Source organism: Scylla paramamosain, chromosome 30 (assembly GCF_035594125.1).
Source record: "Scylla paramamosain isolate STU-SP2022 chromosome 30, ASM3559412v1, whole genome shotgun sequence".
NCBI classification, from domain to species: Eukaryota; Metazoa; Arthropoda; class Malacostraca; order Decapoda; family Portunidae; genus Scylla; species Scylla paramamosain.
The window spans coordinates 12,431,615-12,459,114 of NC_087180.1; the positions used below are offsets into that span (position 1 = coordinate 12,431,615).

The following is a 27,500-nucleotide window of genomic DNA, read 5'->3' on the forward strand; positions in this document are numbered from 1 at the left end:
GGATCGGGCGAGGCGGTGTTGCCAAATGTAGCGAGAGAGCCGGCATGTTGCAGGCGGTGGTGAGTGGCGGAGTGGTAAATATGGCATTTGTTATTGAGCGATCCTGAGGGGGGAGGGAGGTGGAGCGAGGCACGAGTGGAGGGGGAAGAGGGGAGGGGAGAGCGGCCGTCAGGGGAGAGCCGGAGGGAGGAGAGCACTTGGGAGGAGGAAGAGAAGGAAGGGGGAGGAGGAGGAGGGGGAAGAAGAGGAGGTGGAGGAGATGACAGAGGCGTGGGGAAGAGAGAGAGAGAGAGAGTGAGGCAAGCACAGATTCGTTGTAGGCTTCATGATAATAATAATAATAATAATAATAATAATAATAATAATAATAATAACAACAACAACAACAATTTAGGACGGTAAAAAAATGAGGTGTTTTCTACTTAAGGAACTGGATCACTGACAGCATGAATAGACAGGTGAATGAATACCTTACTTGTGTGTCCATTAAGCCTTACCCACTTTCATCCAGGTGAGTTGGCAGGTGAGACGAAAGTACTCAGATAAACCAATGAAAGTAACGAAAGTGGATGGAGGGATGGATCAAACGTGGATATGGAAATGAAGTCATAACACATAGATAACGCAGATGTAGGTCAGTGGATGAAAGGTGGTAAAAAGTACATAAAAAAGTGAATTAGTAGATAAACTGGATAAAAAAATGTCATGTAACAAAGAAGTGGATTAGAATGGATAGGAACATAATTATACCACGTGTGTGAACCGGTTAGTGGGTGGGTGGGTCAGTGGGAGTCAGGTGCGTGGGTGTGTCAGTGGGCAGGTGGGTAGAAATTGGTTGGGTGGATGGGTGAGTGGGCAGGTGGAAGGAGGGTGTGTGTGTGGGTAGGTGAGTGGATAGATAGGTGGACGGGTTTGCCACGTTCGCTGTAAGGATGATGATGATAAACACTTCACTGTAATTTACGTCATTAGTGAATAAAGGACTAAATGAATTAAAAAGGACTTAACGCCTTGCTTGCTGGGAACCGTGTGTGTGTGTGTGTGTGTGTGTGTGTGTGTGTGTGTGTGTGTGTGTGTGTGTGTGTGTAATTTAGTAATTGAGTTGAATTTAACTGAGAATTTCGTTTGTAGAATTCATTTTTTTCTTGTTCTTTTTACTTAGTGTATATGTATGCAACTCTCTCTCTCTCTCTCTCTCTCTCTCTCTCTCTCTCTCTCTCTCTCTCTCTCTCTCTCTCTCTCTCTCTCTCTCTCTCTCTCTCTCTCTCTCTCTCTCTCTCTCTCTCTCACACACACACACACACACACACACACACACACACACACACACACACACACACACACACACACACACACACACACACACACCACGAGACAATGGACGTTGGAGGAAGTTCCTGATTACTGTCAACTACCCATGCAAAGTGACGAGGAAGCGGTAGAGTTGGACACCCAGAGCCCTGTCGCGAGGGAGGAGGAGGAGGAGGAGGAGGAGGAGGAAGCGTGTAGGGAGATAGGTTAGTACAGGTGGGTACATGGAGTAAGAAAGGTAACAGTGTGTGTGTGTGTGTGTGTGTGTGTGTGTGTGTGTTTAGGTACATTGGGGTTTTTATAGACGTGTGTGTTGTAATTGGGAATGTTTGTCGCTTGTGAAAGTGTAACAGATTATATTGATGTCAGAGAGAGACAGAGAGAGAGAGAGAGAGAGAGGAGGGGAATAAAATAAATATCAGAAAAAAATGATAACTAAAAAACAAGAACAGGAGATATGAAGCGAAAAAAGCAAAAGACATGTAAATGAAGCACAGGTGAGGATAAGCCAGTTCGCACGTGAATAGGTGAGGAGACGACACGTGAACCTTGCTGTAGAAGAGGTCGACTGCTTTGACGTGAACGAAAAGTAGTCTTGTATTGAAACGCCAACCGAACTAACGTGAGAGGGATGTTTTGAGAGAGAGAGAGAGAGAGAGAGAGAGAGAGAGAGAGAGAGAGAGAGAGAGAGAGAGAGAGAGAGAACAATGGAAGCCAACGAAAGAGGGGAAGGAGGAACACAGAAAGTGGTGGTGAAGGAACAGAAGGGGAAGTTTGAAGTTTGTTGGAGATACAGCAACAGGTAGAGAGGGAAGGTGTGTCGCTAAAAGGAAGCGGCTTGATTAACTATTAATAAGGATGCCACGTTGAGGGGGTAAGGGAAGAGGAGGGGAGGGGGCAGGCGCTGAAGTGTGGGAACAGCAGAGTGAGAGAGAGAGAGAGAGAGAGAGAGAGAGAGAGAGAGAGAGAGAGAGAGAGAGAGAGAGAGAGAGAGAGAGAGATGGGCAGGCAGACAAGGCCAACGAAAGGCGATAAATAAGAGAAAGGAATAAAGAAATATTGAGATAGTAAGTAGGATAAGGTGCACACACACACACACACACACACACACACACACACACACACACACATGTAAATGATTCTCAGAGACCGAAGAATACCCTCTCCGTCTCTCCTGTCCTCCCTTCCCAGTCTCTTCAGCTTTCTCAAGAGAGGGACGCGATGGAGGTGCAAGGAGAGAAGGACGAAAGAAGGAAGGAAGGAAGTTAGTGATGCTACGAAGGGAGGGAATGAAGGAGGAAGGGAAGTTAGTGTTATTATGAAGGAAGGGTGAAGGAAGGAGGCAGATTCCATAGTGCTATAAAGGAAGGAAGGAAAGTTATCCTAGATCCATGAAGGGGGAGAGACGTGTGTGTGTTTGTGTGTGTGTGTGTGTTTGTGTGTGTGTTTGTGTGTGTATGTGTAGTGGCAAACGTCAAGACGTATCTACCGTAAGTACAGCAGAGGAACGATCCCTGTGTGCCAGCCAATCACAACCTTGGAAGAGGGAGCACAAGCCCTTCTGATTGGCTTATGGCAGCTAGGGCAAGGCAAGCAGTTTTCCTCACAGAACTCTCCCGGTTATTGAACGCAAGCCTCTCTCTCTCTAGCTCGCGCGCGCTCTCTCTCTCTCTCTCTCTCTCACTCTCACTCTCACTCTCCTCTGTCTGTATCTTCTTTATTTACTCCGTTTTATTTATCTTGAACGGGAGGGATCGAGGAAGTAAAAAAGAAGAAAGACTAGAATCCATTCCTGCGTAAATCTTTCTTCACTCGCCTGAGAAACAACTGCGCATCAACATATTTCTCTGTAGCTCCTTCGCGTTCTCTCCTTCCCTCCTTCCCCTCCTTCATTAAGTAAATTTCCTCTCTCTCTCTCTCTCTCTCTCTCTCTCTCTCTCTCTCTCTCTCTCTCTCTCTCTCTCTCTCTCTCTCTCTCTCTCTCTCTCTCTCCCCCTCCTACTCTACCTTTCCGATCATTTCTTGTTCTATTCACCTGTTTGAAAAATCGGCAGGTGTCTAGGGGGCAGGTGGGGGGCTATGCTCCCCTTGGATTGTCGACGGCAGACGTGGATATAGTGGGAGGAGGAGGAGGAGGAGGAGGAGGAGGAGGAGGAAAGAAAAGGAGTTAAGTTGCCTAACAATCTAAGTGCAATTTCTCAACGACTCTTTATATTCTTCAGTAGTTTATTCCATTTGTTTATTTGCGTTATTATTGATTATTCTCTCTCTCTCTCTCTCTCTCTCTCTCTCTCTCTCTCTCTCTCTCTCTCTCTCTCTCTCTCTCTCTCTCTCTCTCTCTCTCTGTGCTTAATACTAAATCCTTATTTTCCCCTTGTTCTTCTCGTCTTTCCCCTTTCTCCAGTTTCTGATTATCTCGTGCCCATTACCTCTACCCTCTTCTCCCTCTCTTTCTCTCTCTCTGTTCCCCTCTCCCCTCTTCCCTTTCCTCCTTCCCCTTCCTCTCTCACTCAGCATCTTCCGTGTGTGATAATCTTATAATGTTCACCATTTTCCCAGTGGAAGCACACAGGAGACCACCCTCAATCCTTCCCCTCTTTCCCTTCTCTTTTTCCCCTCTTCCCCTTCCCCTTTCCCCCTTCCCCTCTACCCCTTCCATTTATCTACCGTTTATCCTTCTTATCTGATAAAAATTACGTTTTCTGTTTCATTATTTTTTTGCTTAATGTATTTTTGTTATTGTGAAGTCCTCCTTTCCTCTTCCTCCTACTCCTCCTCCTCCTCGTCCTTCTCCGTTACCTTGTCTCTCCCTCTCCCATGCATTATTTACTCGTGTTTCTTCCTCTCCCTTTCTCCCAGTCGCTCCTTCCCCTGTACCTAATGTATTTACTTGGCTACATCTTGGTCTTAATCCTCCTTACTGTAATCCTATTTAGCTCAGCCCAGGTAAGACTCGCAACACTTGCCCACCTGCACCACACACGCACCACACACGCACCACACGCACGCACGCACACACACACACACACACACACACACACACACACACACACACACACACACACACACACACACACACACACACACACACACACACACACACACACACACAAAAGACTTCTATATGTATTCAACCCTTTACTTTTCACCCTTGTACCAATATCTTCCCATCTTCCTTCCTCTCTCCTCCTCCTCCTCCTCCTGGTCCTGGTCCTGCTCCTCCTGCCCATCACCCCTCACTCCTCCTCCTCCTCCTCCTCCTCCTCCTCCTCCTCCTTCTCCTCCTCCTCCTCCTCCTCTTCGTAGTCTTCGCTTCCCTCATAAAACATAGATCAATGCTGGCTGTTCTAAAAACTCAAAACAAATTGAGTTTCGTAAGTTTTCGCCAACTCCGTGAACTTTTTGGGGCCGGTCGACCAAAGTTCATGTAAGTTGTATTGAGAATGTACAATATGAGACGAGTTTTTTGGCCAGCATATGAGGTTTTTTTCTCTCGTGTGAGCAATTTGATACTAGCCCGGCAGCTGTGGAGAGAGAGAGAGAGAGAGAGAGAGAGAGAGAGAGAGAGAGAGAGAGAGAGAGAGAGAGAGAGATGGTGAAAGGGGATATTTTAGCATGGGAGAGAGAAAAGAGGAAGTCTGAAATAAATAAGAAGGTACTAAATGGTGACTCAGATGGCATAATGACGAGTACAGCCTCTCTCTCTCTCTCTCTCTCTCTCTCTCTCTCTCTCTCTCTCTCTCTCTCTCTCTCTCTCTCTCTCTCTCTCTCATACACCGTCCGATTAGCCTACGCCAGAAAATTATATTAATGTGTGCAGAACAGATTCACAGCTTAGTATCGATTATCTATTGAATGTTTAGCACAGAGTCTCCTATTATAACGCGGTGTGTGTGTGTGTGTGTGTGTCTGTGTGTGTGTGTGTGTGTGTGTGTGGTTCAGAGAAACTAGAATTCGCATTATGCATTGTGAGGAAAGGAGAAAAAAAAAGCGCTTGTTTGTTTAGGTATTTTACTTTTTTCCTCCTCCTCCTCCTTCTCCTCCTCCTCCTCTTCCTCCTCCTCCTCCTCCTCCTCTTCGTCTTCCTTTCTTCCATATCTGTATTCATGTTCGTTTCATTCCTTCATTCGTTCGTTTTGTTTGATCTTCTTTCGTTTATTTGTGGTTTTGTCGTTTTATCTTTTTTTTTTTTTTGTTATCCTTGTGTTCGGAAATGTTTGTTGTTTAAATAACCTTATTTTTTTTATGAAATACGCCAATGTTATTCTCGTCGTCTTTAATCATTGCTCTTCTTTATCATCTTTAATTTTCACACCCATCCCTTGCGAAATATTCCTCGTTTTACACCCACGTCCCCATCCAGCCTTCCTTCCCACTTCTGCAGCCTCCTCCTCCTCCTCCTCCTCCTCCTCCTCCTCCTCCTCCTCTCCCTCGCAGACAGATCGACCGATGGCAAATTATATTTCTGTCGGCGAATTACCAATATCGGCACATTTTTCTTCGTTAGCTCTCGCCTCTATACCCAATCAGGATTTATTTTGCGTGGTTGTGCGTGGCCTTGCTGCGTTCTGACTGGCTGGTATTATTCCGCCTTTGAGATTCCGCCTCTGGTTTTGCCTTCCGAGTTGATTTGCCTGATAATGTACATTTAACTCGGCGGAGGAAAATTCTGAAATGCAATCGTAATGTAGTTTATTATTGATATAACTTCGACGACGCGTGTGTGACGGAGGAGAGAGAGAGAGAGAGAGAGAGAGAGAGAGAGAGAGAGAGAGAGAGAGAGAGTGTTTTGGGGTGGGTGTTGAGATATGAAATGATGGTGTGTGTGTGTGTGTGTGTGTGTGTGTGTGTGTGTGTGTGTGTGTGTGTGTGTGTGTGTGTGTGTGTGTGTAAGGGATGGTGGACGTATGCATGTATGTATGTAATGTATATTTGTATTTATTTCTTTATGGTTATGGATGAGAGAGAGAGAGAGAGAGAGAGAGAGAGAGAGAGAGAGAGAGAGAGAGAGAGAGAGAGAGAGAGAGAGAACGTTGGTATTGCATCTTTACTAATGGTGAGGTTCTTTCAGAAGAGAGAGAGAGAGAGAGAGAGAGAGAGAGAGAGAGAGAGAGAGAGAGAGAGAGACTTTCTTGGGCCTTATAGCTCACGTTTCGAGAAGCCGATGTTTATTTGGCTTCTTTACATCGGATCTGTACACTGAAATAAGGACTGGAGACATTTCCCGCCGCGCCGCCACCCAGCACTACTCTCCCCTCACCCCGTCCCTCACCGCCACGTACCCCGGCACCTCCCCTCACCTGCAGACGGAGCGGGAAGGCGACCAACCACGCATCACCCCCAGCGAACTTAGAACCCCCGCCAAATGCCTGAGGTTCTCGCGAAAATGGCCCGCCTCCAAATTCGACACTGGAGACTGGCAAGTATATTTCCTAATATTTCCACATTTCCTGCGTCTGCATTATTTTTTATCGCGCTTATATTACGCGGCATCGATTTTTCACCCTGGTCGCATTATTTTTGGCTTGACTGCTAGATGGGAACGAATGGATTTTGGCGGGTGAGCGTTGCTATTTGGCGATCATTCCGGTGAAATTGGCGAAATTGCTCACTGGCATTGCCTGCTTAGGGGTTGTGTGTGTGTGTGTGTGTGTGTGTGTGTGTGTGTGTGTGTGTGTGTGTGTGTGTTTCTTTTTTGGGTGAAGGATTCAAACCCTTGCTGTCCGGGACCATATAAAGTACTCTCTCTCTCTCTCTCTCTCTCTCTCTCTCTCTCTCTCTCTCTCTCTCTCTCTCTCTCTCTCTCTCTCTCTCTCTCTCTCTCTCCTTCATCCATCTACCTCATCTCCGTCCTTCGCTTATTTTTTTTCTCCCTCTTGTTAGTTTCCTTTGATGTTCGTCCGCAACAGAATGATGGACTTTAGAAACGTGGGGGAGAGAGAGAGAGAGAGAGAGAGAGAGAGAGAGAGAGAGAGAGAGAGAGAGAGAGAGAGAGAGAGAGAGAGAGATGGATGATGGAGTAGGAAGCGATGATATTAAATGGGAATGAGGAAAAATGAAGGTTGAATGAGATAGTAAGAAATAGCGATGAGGAATGAATGGTAGGGAGGGAGAGGGAAACACCAGAGAGAGAGAGAGAGAGAGAGAGAGAGAGAGAGAGGAGTAGTGGTGGTGGAAAGAATGGCAGGGGCGACGGAGAAGTGACAGGGTGGCTAGGGGGTGTGGCAGGGGCGGCGAGGAGAGGGAGGGGACATGATACACAAACCAACAGAACTTGTGCCGAACTTGACTTCGTGCTGGGATATTCATGAATTTAGGATGAGACTCCGAATCTATCCGTAGGAAATGTTAAGACCGGAGCTCCTGCGAGAGGTGGAAGGATGATGGAGGAGGAGGAGGAGGAGGATAGATGGATAGATGGAGGAGGAAAGAGAAATATATATATCGATGAAAGAGGAAAGAGATGATGTTGATAAACTGGAGGAATAGATAGATAGATGGATGATGAAGAGGATGGATAGATGAATACATGGATGAGGAAAATACAAGTAAATATCGATAAGAGGGAGGAAAGATAAATGGATGGATGAGTGTAGAGGAAATGTAAATAAAAATAGATGTAAGGCATAGATTAAAAGATGAGGAAAGAGGCAGAGAATAGATGGATAAATGGATGAATGAATGTGGAGGTATGTGAAAGAAAATGGATAAAAAAAAACAGGGAGAGATGAAGAATGGTAGAGAGCGAGAAGGATGAAGAGGATGAATGGATGTAGAGAAAATAAAAAATAAAACTCGATAAGCGGCATGGAGAAATTAAAGGATGGAAGAGAAGAAAAATGATAAGGAGGAGAATGAATGATGGAATGGAAGTGGAGGAAATAAAACGTAAAAAAATGGAGCGAAAGATGGAAGAATAATATAGAAGGAACCGAAGGAAGAGGAGGAGGTGGAGGGAAACAAACTGAAGGGTGTGGAGGAAAGGAAGGGAAAAATAGGGAAAGATGATAAAAAATGGATGTGAGTATAGTTTATGTATTATTGTTTTTGTTGTTTTTGTTGTTCTCTGCGAGACGTGAGGGGAATGAAAGTGTGTATGTGTGTGTGTGTGTGTTTACCGGGGCAGGGAAAGTAAAGGTGGAGTTACGTAACGATTGAAAAGTTACTTAAAAACTGACAGGAGTACCGGCGGTGTCTTGTTCCCATCGTTGAGTTATTAACACGGCGAGGAAAAGAATGAAAAGAAAAAGTTTTGATTGACGGTAGATATCAGATGGTTTGAGTGCGCATGAGAAAGTAGTAAAAATGGTTAGAAGTGTCTGTGAAATTATATAAATGGTTCAGCATCTCCAATGAACAGATAAAATGCTTTCTGGTGTCTAGGGAAAACGAAAGTAAGGGTTAAATGTGTCTATGAAATCATGAAAATGGCTAAACGTCTCTAGTGAAAAGATGAAATGGTTGCAAGGTGTCCAGGAAAAGGAAAAGTAATGGCTAGAAGTGTCCAAGGAAAACAATATGATGATTGGAAACACCCACTGGAAACACTTTTAAAATAGCGAGCGTTCGCCACGGAAAATATTTAGAGATGATGACAAGTGCCCATGGTGATGACAAAAAACTCATTATTTTATAGCAAATAACACAAAACAATGCGCACAACCATCAATACGCGGGTGCATCATTTCTCTTTGTATAATATCGCATCTAATCAAAGAAATATTGGTCAAAGTAATTTTTTTTTATGGAATAGCACAAGTTACAGCAATTCCCTCATGACAGACTGAGGTAAATTAGATATCACAGTTGTCAGCCCAATTTAGTTTGAATTTGATTTAATCAGAGTGAACTCACATGTTACGAACTTGAAATAACTTCGTTTATTCCGCCTTCACGAACCATAAAGTTAGTGCAAACAATGTAAAATGTCACTTGATTCGTACTCTCATAGTGCAGCACGGGAATTGATATAAAAAAAGCAATTTTATTTCCCAAAGAAAGGGTAATGTTATGGAAAATTATCGTTATCACTTCAGACGAGAAAAATATTAATTGTTTTGTATTCTTGTAATGATATACAAAACAAAAAATCAGTAATAAAAAGGCAATTCAGACGACAAAATAAAATACATTATCTTTGAAAGACAAATCACTCAATGCAAATAGGGAAAATATTATTCAATCCGTGTTCTCTTACCGAAATACGAGAAACTGATAAAAAAAAAAAAAAGAAACATTTATACCCCAATTAAAAGTATCAACAAAAACTATTGCCTTGAGGAACCAACTCTTCGGAAGTGACAGTCTGAGATCACAGCGGCAGCACTCAGACACGTAATCCTCACCTGTGCATCCCTTGCCATAACATTCAGGTGACGGGAGGCAGGACCAGCATCATCTCACCTGGAGCATCTCAGTGGCCAGCACACACCTGTAATCAGGGTAATAAGGAGGCTGTCAGTGCACCCCTACATAAAACAAAGAGAACGTGGCGAGTACCATTATTTTACCTAGACAGTGACGCTAGACGAAGACCAGAACACAAACGTACCTTCAATCCGCCAGTAAATTAATGCGTGGGCTTAAGTATAGGTGTGCTTTTTTCTACCTCGTTTAGTCTTATAGGAAGTAAAGGATGGCAAACAAACCACCTTGTTGCTCAGATAAAAAGAATAAACTAAAGGCTTAGAATACAGATATATAACCGCACCTGCAGTGTTCACTAACCTCAGCTGTCATTACAGGCAATAAATTGGGTAGCAATTTTTTCTTCCCTAAAAAAAAATTTATCAGACAGAGTGCGAATCATCTTACACGTAACGCGACGAAGGAACTGCACGTAACATAATGCAAAAGCCACTTCAGTTCAAACAGAAATGCTTTAATAACACTATTATTACAAACTTTACATTACCTCCTCCTCCTCCTCCTCCTCCTCCTCCTCCTCCTCCTCCTCCTCCTCCTCCTCCTCCTCCTCCTCTCCTCTTTCTCCTCTTCCTCCTCCTCCTTCAAAACGCGTCTCCGTCAGGCAGTTCCTGGACACAGCATTACCACCGCACCGCCGGAAATGAGTCCTCGTCTCCACCCTGATTGTCTAGTCGAAGTAATAGAGAAACTCTGTCACGAAGAGTCGCCGCCGTCGCCCGCTAGTTGGTGTCAAGGTCGCTATCCTTCCGACGCTTAAATTTTGACGTATTGACTAAAATTGCCACGTTTTAGAGGAGCTGTGATTGCCACTGTGTGCTTTGATATATAGGAGAGAGAAAGAGAGAGAGAGAGAGAGAGAGAGAGAGAGAGAGAGAGAGAGAGAGAGAGAGAGAGAGAGAGAGAGAGAGAGAGAGACGAAGCGACGGAGATATGACATGAAAAACGACTGTTGCTGAGAGAGAGAGAGAGAGAGAGAGAGAGAGAGAGAGAGAGAGAGAGAGAGAGAGAGAGAGAGAGCGGGGGGCTGGGAAAGGGGAAGGATTCACCAGTTTTGTTTCAAATCATGATTGATGATTCCTAAGTTGAGTTGCCAACGCTTTGGGGATCGTGTGAATTAATTAAAGTTTCTTATTGCACTTGTTGTATTCTTACGCAATGCAATTCTCTCTCAGCTTCGTCGCTTGTCACTTCATGTTGGTTATAACTCTCTCTCTCTCTCTCTCTCTCTCTCTCTCTCTCTCTCTCTCTCTCTCTCTCTCTCTCTCTCTCTCTCTCTCTCTCTCTCTCTCTCTCTCTCTCTCTCTCTAATTTTCATTCTTGATGTTGTGATTTTTATATCATGTACTTCACGCATCAGTTAATATTTTGTTATTTTTTCTTTTTACATTTTTTATGAAGTTCTTGTTGTTCTTCATTGGTTGTTCTTTTTTCTCTCAAGAATATTTTTTTTATTCTCATTTTATTTTTCGTACGTCAAATTTGTTCTTCAGTTCTCTTTATTTTCTTTATTCACTTGCAAGTCACCGAGGAAATCATGTGGTAAAAAAAGGTGTCATCATGAAGCAAGATACAAGGTTGTGGTTTTGTGGCGCTGTCGTTGTTATTGTTCATGTTGCTCTCGTTGCTGCTATTGTTTACATATTTATTTGCTACTTTTCTGCTTTTCTGCTTTTCCATCAGTAGGGGAGCCGTGCCAGGGAGGAGTGGAAACGAAAACAAAAGAATAACGTGAAAAAATATCGGTAAACAAAAATAAAGAAACTAAGGAAATAAAAAAAATAACAAAAGCAAGAAAAAAAATCACGTACACACACAAATCTCTCTCTCTCTCTCTCTCTCTCTCTCTCTCTCTCTCTCTCTCTCTCTCTCTCTCTCTCTCTCTCTCTCTCTCTCTCTCTCTCTCTCACGAAGAAGAAGAAGAAGAAGAAAACGTAAGCGAGCGTGTGGTGGGTGGCGTGGCGGAATCTTGGCCTCGGTGGAGAGAATCACTTATGCGCCTTGAAACGTGAGTCTGATCCACAGATGAATATAGAGTCGGTGGAGCATCACAAAGGCTACTCATTACCATCAGAACTCAAGGCCTCGTTCCCGCCGCCTGCCCGAGGGAAACAATGGGCTCGTTTCTCAGAGGTTCTCGTTCGCTGGGCGTTAATTCATCATAACACCGCCAGGGGGTCGCGGCGTTGGCTGGCTCGCTGGCTCGCTGGACCCGCCCGCACCGCTCTTCGCCTCCCGCACGGCTTGTCTTGCTTGCCGCGTGTGTCTTGTCTTCGTCAGTCAGTCAGGGGCCGTGGTGATGTCCTAGGTCAAGGGTAGTTATTTTATTTTGTATATTTATTTATTTTTTTATTTTGTTTATTTATTTGTTTATTTATTTTTACGTGTTTTGTGCAGTATGGGTTATTTTGTCTTTCCTTTTTTTGTGTGTGATATTTATCTTTCTTTTTTTATTATTATTTGTGTCCTCGTCTGTTTTGTCCCTTCTTTTTTTTTTTTGTTATGCATACGTAGGTTTCTGGTTTTATCTTTGGTTTTTATGATTCTAGTTTATATTCAATTTTTATTTATCTTTATTTTTTATTTATTTTTTTTTATTTTTTTTTTACTTGAGGTTTTTTTTCCAAGATTCAGAAAGTGTGTGTGTGTGTGTGTGTGTGTGTGTGTGTGTGTGTGTGTGTGTGTGTGTGTGTGTGTGTGTGTGTGTGTGTGTGAGGACCAAATCTATACAGGATACCAACACACGTCTCTGTCAGCGGTCTCGGTGTAGCAGAGCAGCGGTATACTCAGTCTTAGTCGGGCTTTGAGGGCGCCGAGGTCTGGGGCGGGCGTGGCGGGCCTCGGGAAGGTGTTGCGGTTATGGTACCCGAGTGTGGAATCTTGTCGCAGCCCGGTAGAATCCTGCTCCCTTGCTTCCTGTCACATCCCGGGATTCCTCAACCATCCGCCCGATTTATTGTTGTGAATGAGATGCGTATGAATAATAGAGATATTTCTTGCATTGTTTGTACCCTCTCGTCGCCGCCGTAACGCATCTGAGAGGAAACGAGACCGCTTCAGAAAAAGCCGATTCTCATGATTCTCCGGGGAGAGGATGGGGAGGTCACGCAGGATGAACGAACCTTGTTGTTGTAATGAATACACGTATGAAACACGAATGCCAAACAGGAAATCCCTTGGAAAAAGAGCACCACATTCTGAAATTGAAATAGTGAGCTTAATGTCACTTGGGCATAAAAACAGTGCAGCTTCCATGATATGGGCTGGTGGTACCTCAGCCAAATATCCAGCCCGGCCCGAGGCGCTGCGCCGATATGGCCTCGTTCAGTGGGCACAGAATTACCCAATGGCGGCCATAATCAGTGCGTGGCGTGAGGGACAGAGGTGGGAGCTGCGGAACGAACACACACACACACACACACACACACACACACACACACACACACACACACACACACACACACACACACACACACGAGAGCCTCCCACCGGGGTGCGAGGTGTCGGCCTCTGTGGTGGGCGTGGCAGTAACTCGCTAACACGAAAGTTTTCTCTCGTTGAGTCTTTGCGTCGAAATGGCCGTTGTCAGTAGGTTGTTGTTACCGCGGGCAACTAATACCGAGCTGAGGGAGGCTGTCAGGCGCCGTGGGAGGGAACCATAGCGACTCATACTGACGCAGACACGCAGTTCCGAGTGTTGTGTGTTTTTTTGCGTGGGTTTTGCGTGTGTGTGTGTTTTCGTGTGTGTGTGCGTGTGTGTGTGACAGCTTTGCCGCTCCCTACGCGCATGTTAACCAGCCCCTCACCCCATGACTCCCATCACCCCCTTTATCCGCCCTTTTGGTGATGGGCGGACGCGACGCTTGTGTCTGTCGTCGTCGCCGCGGCGTGACAGGAAGACGGGTGCTCCCCAAACAGGGCCTCTGCGGGGCTGGTGGAGGCGCCCTCAGGTTTGGGGAGCGTCGTTCCCTGGGCCGCGGCGGTGCTACCCTCGTCTGTTTTTTTTGGATCCACCTTAATTTTGAAGTGGCCCGCCGGAGGGTGTTTGTGTTGAAGTACTAACAGAGGTGGACTGCTGCTGCTGCTGTTACTACTGATGCCTCTGATGCTGCTGCTGCTGTTACTGGTGCATGGTGGTGGTCGTGTGGGCGTGGTTGTCACTAACCGCCCGCGGCCTCGGCACCGTCACCCACAGTGTTTCCTTGCAGATGGGGGCGGGTCTGTGTTCCCCACCATGTTCGCCGATCTCCCCGCCGAGACTCCGGCCGCCTCCACCGCCACCTCCGCTGCCGTCACCACAGCCGCCGCCGCCGCCACCGCCATGACGGTGAGCAAGCTTCTGCCGCCTCAGAAGATGCAGACCCCTTCCTTGCCTCTGCCCCTGGGAGAAGACACCGCCAGCATCACGAGGAGCATCGCTGACAGCGTAGGCAGCGGTGCCCCGCCCCCTCCAGACACCATTCTTATCTCCGGCCCTTCCATCCCCAACACCACCACCACTATTACTAACTCCAACTCAAATAACAACAATAACATCTCCATCAGCAACAAAAACCTTAAGAAACATGCTGCAGTGAGCCTTGCCACCACCTCCAGTGAAATCTCAGACCTCCCGCCGGCGGTGTTCTCCCTCGCCGGCCACTTCCCTGGAAACACTAAGGCTTTGCGGGGACGCATCAGCCCCACACAGGGACTGACTGGGGGCTGTGCTGCGGCAAGTGTTGGAGTCCTTACGCCGTCAAGGGACGACGGCGGCGGGGCCGTGAGAGCAGCAGATTGCACCTGGGACGACCTGCGAGGTGCCATCTCGGCTCCGAAGTCCGGGGCTTCGCGATGGACCCAGAACGACTTGATGGCCGCCTTGACGCTGGTGAAGGCAGGCACTCCCATCAAGCCTGCTGCGGAGCGGTGCAACATCCCCGTCATGACGCTGTGGCGTCGCACTCGCGCCCTGGGCATCGTTTCCTCCAAGGTGCAATGTGGCTTCCGCTACCCCGCTGCGCGCCGGCGTCCCAGGACTGACCAGGACAGCAGCCCTCACGTCAAGGCGGAGGCCGAACTCAGCCTCCCTATCAAGGCGTCGGCAGAAGCCGACGCCTTGACGGCTCAGAAGACAGAGGCAGATGCTGCCTCGAAGAGTGATACTGCCCTTCTTGGGTGCCCGAGTGGCGGCTGGACTACCGTGTCTACCACCCGTGCTGGTCCTCTACGAGAAATGACAGTCCATGCACCTCGTCGCCTTACCTCCCGGGAGAGCAGCCCTCGACCCGCTGGCCGGGAAAACAGTCCTCTGCCTGCTGGGAGGGCGGGCACCTCCAGACCCTTGCCTACCCACGCCGCCCAGATCGTCAAGAAGAATAATCGCACGACACTCGTAGATGAGAACTCCGCCAGCGCTGATAATGCCCCGAGCCTCCCGCCGGCCAACGAGGAGGACAGCCCTGCCGCTAAGGAGCCCCAGCCTACAGACGCGGAGGCTGTCTCGAAATCCGGAAGTGATGGCAACCCCAGTACTGGACACGACGCTGTGCGAGGCCCCGCAGCGAGGACCAAGGCGGGGGGCAGTGAGGGAGAGACAACCTCATCCTCTCAACTACCAGCCACCTCCGCCTCGGGTCGATCCGAGAGGTTCCGGGCGTGGGTGGACATCGTGCTGGAGGGCGCTGGAAGTCAGAAGCAGCAGCAGCAGCAGCAAGAACAGCAACAGCAGCAGGAGACACCCCAAGACCTGTCAACACACCACCAGCGGCCCACAGCCTCCCTCCCAGAACCACCAGTATGCACCGCCACCGCTGACCCACCACACTCACCCTCGGCGGTGCACCACTGAGTCGCGGTGCCTGGAGGGGCGAGGGCGTCGAGGCTGGATGCCGCGGTGGTTAGGAAGGCGTCGAGAGGGTGGTGGAGTCCTCGCACGCAGGCCGACCCGCCCCAGTGTTGAATGTTGGCAAATGTTAGGCTTGTGTTGTCATCCCAATTATGTCTATAATGCTCCTGAAAAAGTTCTCCACGCACCAAGACACCTCCGTCCCCTGACTCCGCCCCGTCTTGCCCACCCCCGCCCCACTCCCCACAGCCAGGCCAACTCCCACGCCCCCTCCCCCTCTCCCTTGCCCCTCCCGTCCAAGCTAGTCCCCCGCCGGCCAGACCCTCACCTTCAAACACCTCCGTCGCCACCTGTTGAGCTTTGAACCTTCCCCAAGAATCATAAGAGGATTAAAAACGTTGTAAAATTGCCCATGAAAACCCTCGCCGTCCGATCCCCTGCCTCGCCCCCGCCTCGCCCCCGCCCCCGCGCCCCCACACCCCATCGGCCACTCCCTCGCTCGGGCCCCTAATATCTGTCCCCATCAACCGCACACACACACGGCGTCTGCATCACCCTCATTCCTGAACACATTTTTACCAGGTGGAGGCTCGGGCCGACGAGGGCTTTGTTCTCCTCGTCGTCTAGTTTATAATATCAAAAATTCTAATTAGTTGAGAGGCTGGTTTGACCTGTTTTTGCGGCGGGGTTGTCCGGGCGTCGCGACAGCTGCAGTGACAATGCGGCGATACCAGTTCACCACGGCCACAGAACTACCGTCGAACGCGCATACATTAGCGGCCCGGATGATATAGGAGCGACCCCCGCTTACCTCCCCTCCCTCACTCACATTCCTCCGACAACCCGACGAAGAACCGAGAGGAGGAGTAGACACCAACCGCCGACGGGTTCCTCTCTTCTCCCTCCAACATGACATACTCTACACTACCCAACCCTTTACTTATTACTATTATTTTTTTTTCTGACCACTTCTTCGTCTTCGTTCACTAGTTGGTGGTGGTGATCAGAGCGAGACGTCACCGTGGCAAGATGTGAGATACGAAGAGGCGGGTTTTGTTTGATTTATCCGGTCTCTCTCCCTCTCCCTCTCTGTCCCTCTCCCTCTTAAGTTTTTTTTTTTTTTTTTTTTTTTTTCAACCTTCTCGCTCTCACTCACCGAGAAGAATCAACTCGTTTCTGCGCTGCATTATCTGAGGTTAATATTTTGAGAGCACCTGTACGGGCGGACATAAGAAAGAGAGAGAGAGAGAGAGAGAGAGAGAGAGAGAGAGAGAGAGAGAGAGAGAGAGAGAGTCGTTCGCAGTTCCTTTAAATAGAAACTGAGGAACTGAGCATCTTAGAGTAGAATGATCTCTCTCTCTCTCTCTCTCTCTCTCTCTCTCTCTCTCTCTCTCTCTCTCTCTCTCTCTCTCTCTCTCTCTCTCTCGGACACACGCACGCACCTTACCATCTCCAAAGCATGTGATCGTGAAGGCGGAGGGTCCTTGATAAAGAGGAAGGAAGGCCCACGGGGGGTTCAGGGCCTCAAATGTAATAACGCGACTTTACTCTCAATCTCTAGGAATTGCAGAACCTCGGGCGGCCAAATCCCTCCACACCGCCACTTATTTTGTGAGGCAGATCCGACGAATACCGTAAAATCCCACTGGCGGGTACCATGCTGCGTATAAGATATGTTTGACTGTTTTTTACACTCGTCGTCCCTATTATGTAAGTCTGTTTTATCTGCCCCTCTCCCGTCTCTCTCTCTTTCTCTGTCTGTTTGTCTGCCTGTCTGTCTGTCTGTCCCTTGCTTTCTCATACGAGTCTCATTTTCTTAGATTTGTTTTGTCACTGTCTTAAATGCGATTTTTTTGTGTGTGTTTTTGTTTTGTTTTGTTTTGTTTTTGTTTTTTGTTTCTTGTCAGTTTTGTTTTGTTGCTGTGTTTATGTGTAGTGCTCTCTCTCTCTCTCTCTCTCTCTCTCTCTCTCTCTCTCTCTCTCTCTCTCTCTCTCTCTCTCTCTCTCTCTCTCTCTCTCTCTCTCTCTCTCTCCATGTTTCGTTCCTCAACCTCAGTATTTTCTTTTTTTCTTCACCTTGCAATACCCACAACTTTCTTTTTCTTTAATCCCTTTCCACTTTCCTTCCATCCTTCTCACATCGTCTCCCTCCTCTTGTCGTTCCCCTCATCCTTCCTTATATCCCTCTCCTTTCATCCGTCCCCTCTATCCTTACCTCCAGCGCCCTGTGTCACTCGTTCTCTCTCGCACTCTTTTCCTTCCTCACTCTCCCTCTGCGGCGTCCTATCCTCTCCCTGCGCCTTTAGTTCATGTTTCAGCCGCTACGATAAACCCACCAGAGAGAGAGAGAGAGCGACGACAGCAACAACAACGGAGACCAAACGGGTAGAGAGAGAGAAAGATTGATTTTATCCTTCTCTTGCCCCGTTAAGTTTTTGTGCCATAAAGCCAAGAAGGTTGAAAAGACATGTGATTTGGGAGGGAAGGGGACCTGAACCAGCCTCTACCCCATACCCCCCACCCATTTCTAGTGATACACGTGTCCCTCCTCAAACCCATTACCCATTTCCTATGATATGCGTCTCCTTTTCTTGCCTCCATAAGTTTTCATTACCCCGCGGGGACGAATGCCAGGGGTGATGGGAGGGGGCGACGGGGGTGACGGGGGCGAGGTGGGGCGGGCGCGGCTTGGGGTGAGGAGGTGGAGGAGGTGGGGGCGGGAATCACCCTTCGCCGCGCACGTAAAGCTGCAAAACCGTAAACGTCATCAAGTATTAGAATCGGCGGCGAAAGGTTCCGTTTTGCCCGCTGACGAGCTTCTGGCGGGGCGAGAACACGGCGGCGGGGAGACGAAGAACACACACACATACATACACACACGCACACGCACACACACAAACGAGACCGAATATATGAAAAAAAAGTAACCGAGTGTGAAATCTATAAGTCATGGAGAAAGAGCGATGTTTATTTTTACGTCCCCCAGGTTTGTGCTCAATAGAAATGACATGTTTTCACCTTCGTATCGTTATTCAGGCCCGCAGGTGCTTCCAGGTGTACCCGTGGCGTCACCTGTCACCTGAGGAAGCCGGCAGGTGAAGGTGTAAAGAGAAGTTGTGAAGTTGTTTGATGTTCGCCTATTTAGTGTTGATTCAATACGTTATTTACACCTTATCGATGTTACTTACCTGTTGTACCCCCTCTTCCCCCTCCCCTTGATTACAGGTGAGGCGTGTGGCTCTTACCTTGCTCAGAATTATTATTGTTATTCTCGTTCGTGTTGTTACTCGCGTTGTTAATGTTGTCTGTTGTGAGTCAATAGTGTTCATCAAATGGAGGGCATTGTGTGTCATTTTTATCACGATGGAGTTTTGATAAAGTCGCTTCTTTGCTCTCCGATGCCTGATGTGATACGCTTCTCTGTAAAATGATTTAATAAGCTCTGTTTCGGCCTTTTCCCTGCGGCCGTTGTTTGTCCTTAGCGCTGATGGTAGCAAGAGTGTAGGAATATTTTCTTTTCCTCATATGTTGGATGTTACTAATGAGCTCAAGTTGTTAATTAGTGAGTAATTTAGTGTAAGTTTACTCTGGTAGTCACGGCGACGCTCCAAGTAGCAAGAAGTGAGTCTGTTAGCGTCTGTTTTGTGACATCATCATCATCGGGCTAATTGAGTAAATATTTCAAGTCTGAAGGAGAGAGAGAGAGTAAAAAAAAAAAAATTGACTGATGCACTTCCTGTTATCCCTTGCTCATTAAATGCTTGGCGTAGTACAAAGGGGAGCCCCAAATATTGTCAAGAAAATCATTACGGCTGTGAGTTGTGTTTTTCCCCTCATTATCATTATTCTGCCGGGTGGTGCATTCAGCGGGACTTGTTTCTTCTGTGCGCGAGCCCGGGGAAACTTACGCCGCCCACAGCTGAGCCCCGCGCCTGGTGATGATGCTGATGCTGTGCTGAATGATTTGCTCAGATGTAGCTTTAGGTGATAAGGGTGCTGGTTGTGGTGGTGGTGGTGGTGGTGTTAGTACTGGTAGTTTTGTTATAGTCATAGTAGTTGTTGTTGCTGTTGTTGTTTTGTTGTTAGTAATAGTAGTAGTAGGTGTTTTGTTATAGTAGTATAAATAGTAATGGTTGTTTTGTTATTAGTAGAAATAGCAAAAGTAGTAGTAGTAGTAGTAGTAATAGTAGTAGTAGTAGTAGTAACAGGTGTTGTTTTCTTGATCATACTCATAGCAAAAGTACCAGTTATTTCTTTTTATTTATTTATTTATTCTTTTTTATAGATGTAGTAGCAGTAACAGTAGTAGTAACAGTAGTAATAGCAGTAGCAGCAGTAGCAGTAAGAATAATCACCACCCCCTTAACTACGAGATTTAACCTCTCCTCTCCAACCTTATCAATCCTGTCAACTCCCCCCAACCCCCACCCTGCCCGTTACCCACACTGCACCCCTCCTCCCCCACACCCACACCCCCAAAACAACGAGATGTGATAACTGGAAAGAGGAATGTGATACCGTTTGCCAAATTTGATTCCTGTAAATATATGCTTTCTGTGTCCATTCCCCCTCCCCCTCATCCATCCCCCCTCTCCCCCTTACCCATTCTCGATGCAGATTCCAAACTCTGGTGTATTTTAATGAACTTCGAAGCTAACCAAATGAGTGTGTTTGTTTGTTTTCTTGCTCCTCCGAGTCTTCACTTTTTCAGGCAGGATTGTTTTGATCGTGTAATTATACCAACCAGGGTTTCTAGAGAACGCTCCTTTCCGTCTGGTATCAAAGAAAACGGGAGTGTGCAAGCTTCGTTTTCTCTTTCTGTAAATAAAACCCCTCCATCTACCTTTGTCGAGAATAAACCTTCTCCATTGTTGCTCCGCGTATTACTTCCAGCAAAACGATGATGATGATGGTGGTGATGACGGTGATGATGAAGCAGGAGGAGGAGGTGGAAGAGGAGGAGGAGGAACAACAACAGTAGGAAAGGAGTGTTGTAGTTGTAATGGCAAGAGAGAATGTAGAGAAAGAAAGAGATGATGATGATGATGATGATGATGATGATGATGATGATGGTGATGATGAAGCAGGAACAGGAGGAGGAGGACGAGGAGGAACGGCAAGGAGTGTTGTATTAATAGGCAGAAGAGGATGCAGGGAAAGAAAGGGATGATGATGATGATGATGATGAATAGAAAGAAGGATGCAGTAATCATGGGAATCGATAAAGAGAAAGAAAAGGAAATAGAAGGATGATGGACGATGAAGTAGGAACAAGAGGAGGAGAAAGAGATGTAATAGTAAAGGAAGAGAAAAAGAAATGAATGATGAGGAAGAAAGAGGTGGAGGAAGATGATGATAAATGAAGTAGTGAAGGTGGAGAAGGAAGAGAGAAGCAACAGATGATGAGGTAAGGGTGAGAATGTGATGAGGGAAGGTGAGTAACGGAATGAGAGAGGAAGAAAGGAAGAAAAGTGCACGCTTATGAAAAAAGGAGAATAAAATGAGAGAAAAAGGTGAATGAATGCAATGTAAGAGATTATTATTATTGTTATTATTATTATTATTATTATTATTATTATTATTATTATTATTATTATTATTAGTCTCGTCCCAGAGGATATAGAATACATGTCTCCATATTCCTCGCGTGTCGTAAAAGGCGACTAAAAGGCACGAGGCGGGGGGCAGCGGGGGGCGCAGATCCCTCCCCCGAACTTTCATATTCCCAGAAAGGGCCAGGAGTATTTTGGTTCTTTTACTTTATTTTGCTTTTTATATATTTTTTCTTCTTTCTTTTGCCGTTTTGTATGATATGAAAAGGGTCAAAGAATGTAGAATTATTGTTATTATTGTTATTATTATTATTATTATTATTATTATTATTATTATTATTATTATTATTATTATTATTATCTTATTTTCTTCCATTTAATGATTATTTTCTGGTGTTACTTTCCAAACGTTGAAAATGGAAAGATTTATAAGATTTTTATTATTATTATTATTATTATCAGTATTATTATTAGCATTATCTAAGTACATCACTTTACTCTTCTGAAATTAAAATGCAGCAGGATAATCCTTCCTCATTCTTGATCATTATCATAGCCCAGAAAAACCTGACTGCCCGCTTCTCTTGATCATATTAATATTAATCTTGATACGCCTGACAGAAAGCACCAAACAGCAAATTATAAAGATAGAGAAATATAAAAATAACAGCAGACACAACACTGACAGAGAGAGAGAGAGAGAGAGAGAGAGAGAGAGAGAGAGAGAGAGAGAGAGAGAGAGAGAGAGAGAGAGAGACGGACAGGACAGGACAGGATATCGTGATGCCTGGCGATTAATCAGTTTATTTAAATAATGCTAATTCAGTGTCGTCACGGAAGCGGCGCGGCCCCAAGCGTGTCCCAGCGACGGACAGACAAACGTCCTCACAAGGGGAATTGACGTTAATGAGGCTGTTAGGAGACTCAAGTATAAGAATCGGGGATAATCGGAGAGCTTGGTTTTTCTCCTATTGTAATTCAAGAATAGAGGAGAGATACTAGTAGGAGGAGGAGGAGGAGGGGGACGAGAAGTCAGGCAAATAAGAGGTAAGAGTGACGAGCCAGGACAGTGAGAGCGTAGAGTGAGGTGACGAGAGCAGATCATGAAGAGGAATGAAGGAATATGACGACACAATTAAGAAAAGCAGGTGAACAAGAGACGAAGATTAGAAGGAACAGGAGGAGGCAGGAGGAAGATGTGAGGATGGAAGGTAAAGAAGAGGAGGAGAAAGATAAAATTCATTACGGTTTTAGGAAGAATAGGAGGCAGGAATAAGAAGGATAATGAGGATGGGGGATAAAGGAAAGGAGAGGGAGAGAAAGTAGATGGAAATTATAGAAGATTACGTTCTCTTGCTTCTCTCTATTTGTTGTTTCACTTGTTATTGTATGACCTCTCTCTCTCTCTCTCTCTCTCTCTCTCTCTCTCTCTCTCTCTCTCTCTCTCTCTCTCTCTCTCTCTCTCTCTCTCTTTACCCCCATTCTTATGTGCCATGTCGGACTTTAGTTTATTTTTTTTCTTTTTTCTTTTGGAATTATGAGGTGACGTTGGAATGGGTTTATAGGCGAGGGATTTTATTATTTTTTTCTCCTCCTTTTTTTTTCTCTCATTTTTTTAGGCAACTTTTTTTCCTTCTCTCCCTCCCTCTCGTGTGTGTGTTTGTGTGTCGTGTCATGGCGGCTGTAATGCGAACGCTGTGTGACTTCGCGTGTTATTTTCACCGCGTTGCTTTCACAGGATTACGAGGAACAAGTAGATGATTCTTGGTAGGCATCTCCACTCCGTCCAATCACAGTCGTTCGCTTTTATGACGTCACACCGCCTCGGAGACTCCAACCAATGGGAGTCCTCGGCCGCTGTGACGTCACCGGTGCCGCTGACCAACGATATGCAGGCAGCGAGTGGGACTGACCAATAGTGTCGCTTCGTCATAGCATCGTTCCTGGGGTCTTTAGGTCTTTATTGGGGACATTCAGATTATGAAAATAGAGAGAGAGAGAGAGAGAGAGAGAGAGAGAGAGAGAGAGAGAGAGACCTCACAAACATACTTATACAGCTGCTTCTTTTTGCGGTTATCAAATGTTATCATGTAAATCGTTTGGAATTAAAGACATTATTGTAAGTGGAGGCAATTTGATATTTGCCCTGAAGAGAAACCGAGGGATGTCCTTTTGATCGCAAAAATTTATGTTACTTCCCCACATCTTGATGAGAATGATGAGCCCCAGCTATTGCCTTTCACTGGGATTTCTTCTCCAATTGCTTGCATTTTCCACAGACCGACTCGCCTGATCGTCCAAATTGCATAATCATGGCTTATTATATGAATGACTCGTATGGTTCCCCACTGCAGGTGTAGGACAAGGAGGGGCAAGGGAAAGGAGGACCTGTTCACTCTCTCCTTAAGGACCAGACTCCCTCTCTCGCCGATGCCTTCCTCTGTTCCCTTCACTAGCCCGAAAATGTACTTAACTGGTAGTATTCAGACTTGCGTTCGCTCTTACTTGGCGGAGGATGATTTAGGAGGCTTGTGTATGTGTTTTTATTTAGAGATGGAGTTGTTAGGGTTTGTTTGTTTGTTTTGTTTTGTTTTTATTTTTTTTTTCGATTTCCTTAAGTATCTTCCTTTGTGGTGTGCTCTCTCTCTCTCTCTCTCTCTCTCTCTCTCTCTCTCTCTCTCTCTCTCTCTCTCTCTCTCTCTCATGCCGTCTTGAGTAATGGGATGTCTTTATTTCATTATTTCTCATTCAAAACCATGCTTTTCTCTCTCTCTCTCTCTCTCTCTCTCTCTCTCTCTCTCTCTCTCTCTCTCTCTCTCTCTCTCTCTCTCTCTCTCTCTCTCTCTCTCTCTCTCTCTCTCTCTCTCTTTCTTTACCGTTTCTATTTGCCTTCTACCTCATTTCTTCATCGATGGCCTCGTCTGGACATGTTTCTACCTGTCCATCCCCGCTGCCTCAGAGAGAGAGAGAGAGAGAGCGGGACTGTAGGCATGCTCCTCCACACACACACCTGCCACGTTAATGAAATATCTCTACCTGATTCACCCTCGAGACAATTTTAAGATTCATGAACATCAGTCGCAGGTAAGAGATTGGTTTCTGATAGCGATGAAAGGGAGAAAAATGGACGTGGTTTTGTTTCATGTATCGATGTCTTAATTTTGTTCATGTGTTTACGGTTAGATAGACACGTGGATAGATAGATAGATATGGAGATAGAAGTAGGTGATGTCTTTCTTGCTACGGTCATTTGTTCTTCTTTATCTTTATTTCCTCACGTTCATAGACAGATTCATGGATGGATGGAATGGACTAATGAATAATAAGAGTTTGTATAGTTTTCCGCCGTGATCAGTTATCAGTTTTCTCATTCATTTTCTTGCTTTCACAGATAGACAAGAGGCATTGTTTCTCTGGTTGCCATAGGAACGTCCACACTTACTGACATTACTAGAAATGACCTTTCAACCATCAAAGGAAACCTGTGGTGCCTTTTTTTCCCATGTATATAATTATATTACCGGAATTTTTCAGGTTATTTTATTCCCTCTAGTTATCAAAGCAGATCCACTTATTTCTTTTCTAACACTGGGCTGCTTCAAGTAAGGAAGACACGGAACTTCACCTTAAAACTATACGACATGTTCTTTTCGGCTCTTTCTGTATATACACTCTGCCATGGTGGAATTTCACGTGTTTGCGTTTCTAAGCGGATTCTCTCCTTCCCCTGTGGAGTGTTTGAGGTCATCTCGCCGCGGCATTATGGTCTATTCAGCGCCTGGTGTGGAGGAAGGCAGGAGTGGACAGCTGACGGCGGTTACTTGGCTATATGTCGACGCTGAGAGTGTTATTTCTTTCAGTCACCACTCGACCTCCATTTGCACACACATACACACATACGTAGGGAGAGTTTAGCATCGCCTTCTTTTCTACAAGGAGCGTGCATAAGAAGCTCTGGATAATGCCGTCAGCCCCGCACAGCTTCCCAAACCCGAGGCATCGCGTCTTTACGAGAGGAGGAGCAGGAAGTAGAGGACGTAGCCGACACATAGAATAAAATGTCTCGCTCTCTAATATTTTTCTTTATGTCTGAGAATGAGAGTAGTAAGTGTGTCTTTTACTACTTTCCATCTTTTTACAGCCTCATTTGTGTAGAAGTAAAAAGGAAATCAAAAGTAGCAGCAGCAGCGCAGAGAGAGAGAGAGAGAGAGAGAGAGAGAGAGAGAGAGAGAGAGAGAGAGAGAAGGTGGTGGTGATGGTGGTGGCGGTTCAGAGTAAAACTTTTTATAGGGAAATGAACAAAGCTGTTATTTCCAAGCCGCCCTCCGTCCTCCCCTTCCTGCGTGGTGGATATGTAAATAATACTCAATATTTTACGCCATATTTTTACATCAAGGGGACTGGCAAGGGTGTAGATGGCGGGAATATTAACATTGGTATGCTGAGGCGGAGGTGAGTAAGGTAGCAATACTCCCACCTACTGATATTACCACCCTCACTGCGCCCTTCCCCCCACCCACCTCCTAACCCGCCCTGACACCCCCTGACTCCCTAAGTAAGCCCCGAATCCCCGCCTCCCTCCTCTCCTCTCCCCTGGACACGGACACGTACTTCCTCCTCCTCCTCCTCCTCCTCCCTTTCTCTCTTTCCTTTACCCTTACAAGACTTTTCACCCCTGTCCCTCTACCCCTCTCACAGCACCTTCCTCCTCCTCCTCCTCCTCCTCCTCCTCCTCCTCCTCCTCCTCCTCCTCCTCCTCCTCGCCCACACCGCCGTTAGTATGTAGGGTGTCCCCGTTTCTGATATGCGTGTTGATTCAGAAGGCCTTTATTTTCTTCGAAGCTGTCAGAGTTTCGTCGCAAAGAAGGAAAATAGATAAATGTTATGTCCTTAACAGTAAAGGTCAAATTGGTTTAAAGGTTAATTGGTTTAATGTTGTGTGTGTGTGTGTGTGTGTGTGTGTGTGTGTGTGTGTGTGTGTGTGTGTGTGTGTGTGTTGTTGATCTTATCATATATCGTGGGAGCAGTTTATTGGATTATGATTATTACGTTTATAATGATGAAAGTAATAACAATGATGACGGTGTTAATGTAATAAGAGTGTTATTAACTATAATTGTCATAATAATAGTAATAATGATGATAATAATAATAAAAATAATAATAATAATAATAATAATAATAATAATATATGTACGCTACGATGATTATAATTAACACCCACTATCACTTCTACCAATGACATCGCTACTGCCACCACCACCACCACCACTACCACACTACTAATACTAATACTAATACTACTTACACAGTCCTTCTAAATACTATTCACCACCATGACAGTCCATAGCAACCATCACCACCACAATAGCTCCACCACCACCACCACCTCCCCTCCTCACCACACCATCGCCGCCGCCGCCGCCGCCTTTCCCGTCTGCACGTATTAAAACACCCTACAACATAAACCTCCTTTATGTGCTCGTAAACATTTTTCCCCTGACGGAACTTTTTTTCTTTCTTTTTTTTTTTTTTAAGTTTTGCGAGCAATTCTGGGAAGTGAATTCATATTCATAATAAGGTGGCGTCTTCTTATTCATATTCGTAATCATTCATAGACCCTTTTAGGATCTGTGATACAAACCCCCGTCCGAGTTTTATGCTGCCGTTAAAACCTCAGGGATGCGCGTTTTACATGTTCGGTGCGAGGAATTATGGGCCCGTTGTTGTCTCTTGTGGAAGTGTTGGCCTGCAATTATACTTCCTCATCTGCATTTCATCATGCACGCCGCTTTGAGGGCGAGACTTGCACCCTGAAGGCGTCGGCAGGGATGAGTGGCCGCCGTCCTCGCCCTCAGCGCCGCCAGGTGGACATGGGCACTACCTGTGCTGCCGTCTGATGGCGGGAGTTCAGTTATCACCTCTCTTATCTGACGAAGACGCGGGGTATGGAGGAGGAAGACGACAGCTAAAGCAAGCTAAGGAAGAGGAAATGGGATGATGATATGGGGTAATACATTTGTAAACAAGTGAATGATGGAAGAGAAGAGAAGAAAAAGGGAGCACTATTTATAGAAAGAAGAGGACGACAAAAGGAAGACAGAAAGGAAAACTGATAACATCTTATAGAACAACAACAAGAAGAGGAAAACTGCGATGAACAATGAAGCAATTGAACAAGAAGAAGAAAGGGAAGAAGTAAGATGACAATAGAGGAATGAGGAAGGAAAACATAATGAGCCGCTGAACAAGAACAGAATCAAGAACAAGACGAAGACGACGAGCAGTGAAGCAACGAAGCTAGCGCCGAGCCGAGGCGAAGCCACAGCCAGCCACTGCAACACACACAAAAAAAGGCCCCCTCTCCCACCCCCCTCTCCCGCAGG

The 27,500-nt window shown here is 46.1% G+C and overlaps 1 protein-coding gene across 1 annotated transcript in view; it reads left to right on the top strand.

Annotated features, from left to right (window-relative positions):
• Nucleotides 1-27,500, top strand: part of LOC135115846 (myb-like protein Q) — a 209,441-nt gene that overhangs the window by 149,995 nt on the left and 31,946 nt on the right. The window lies entirely within an intron of this gene.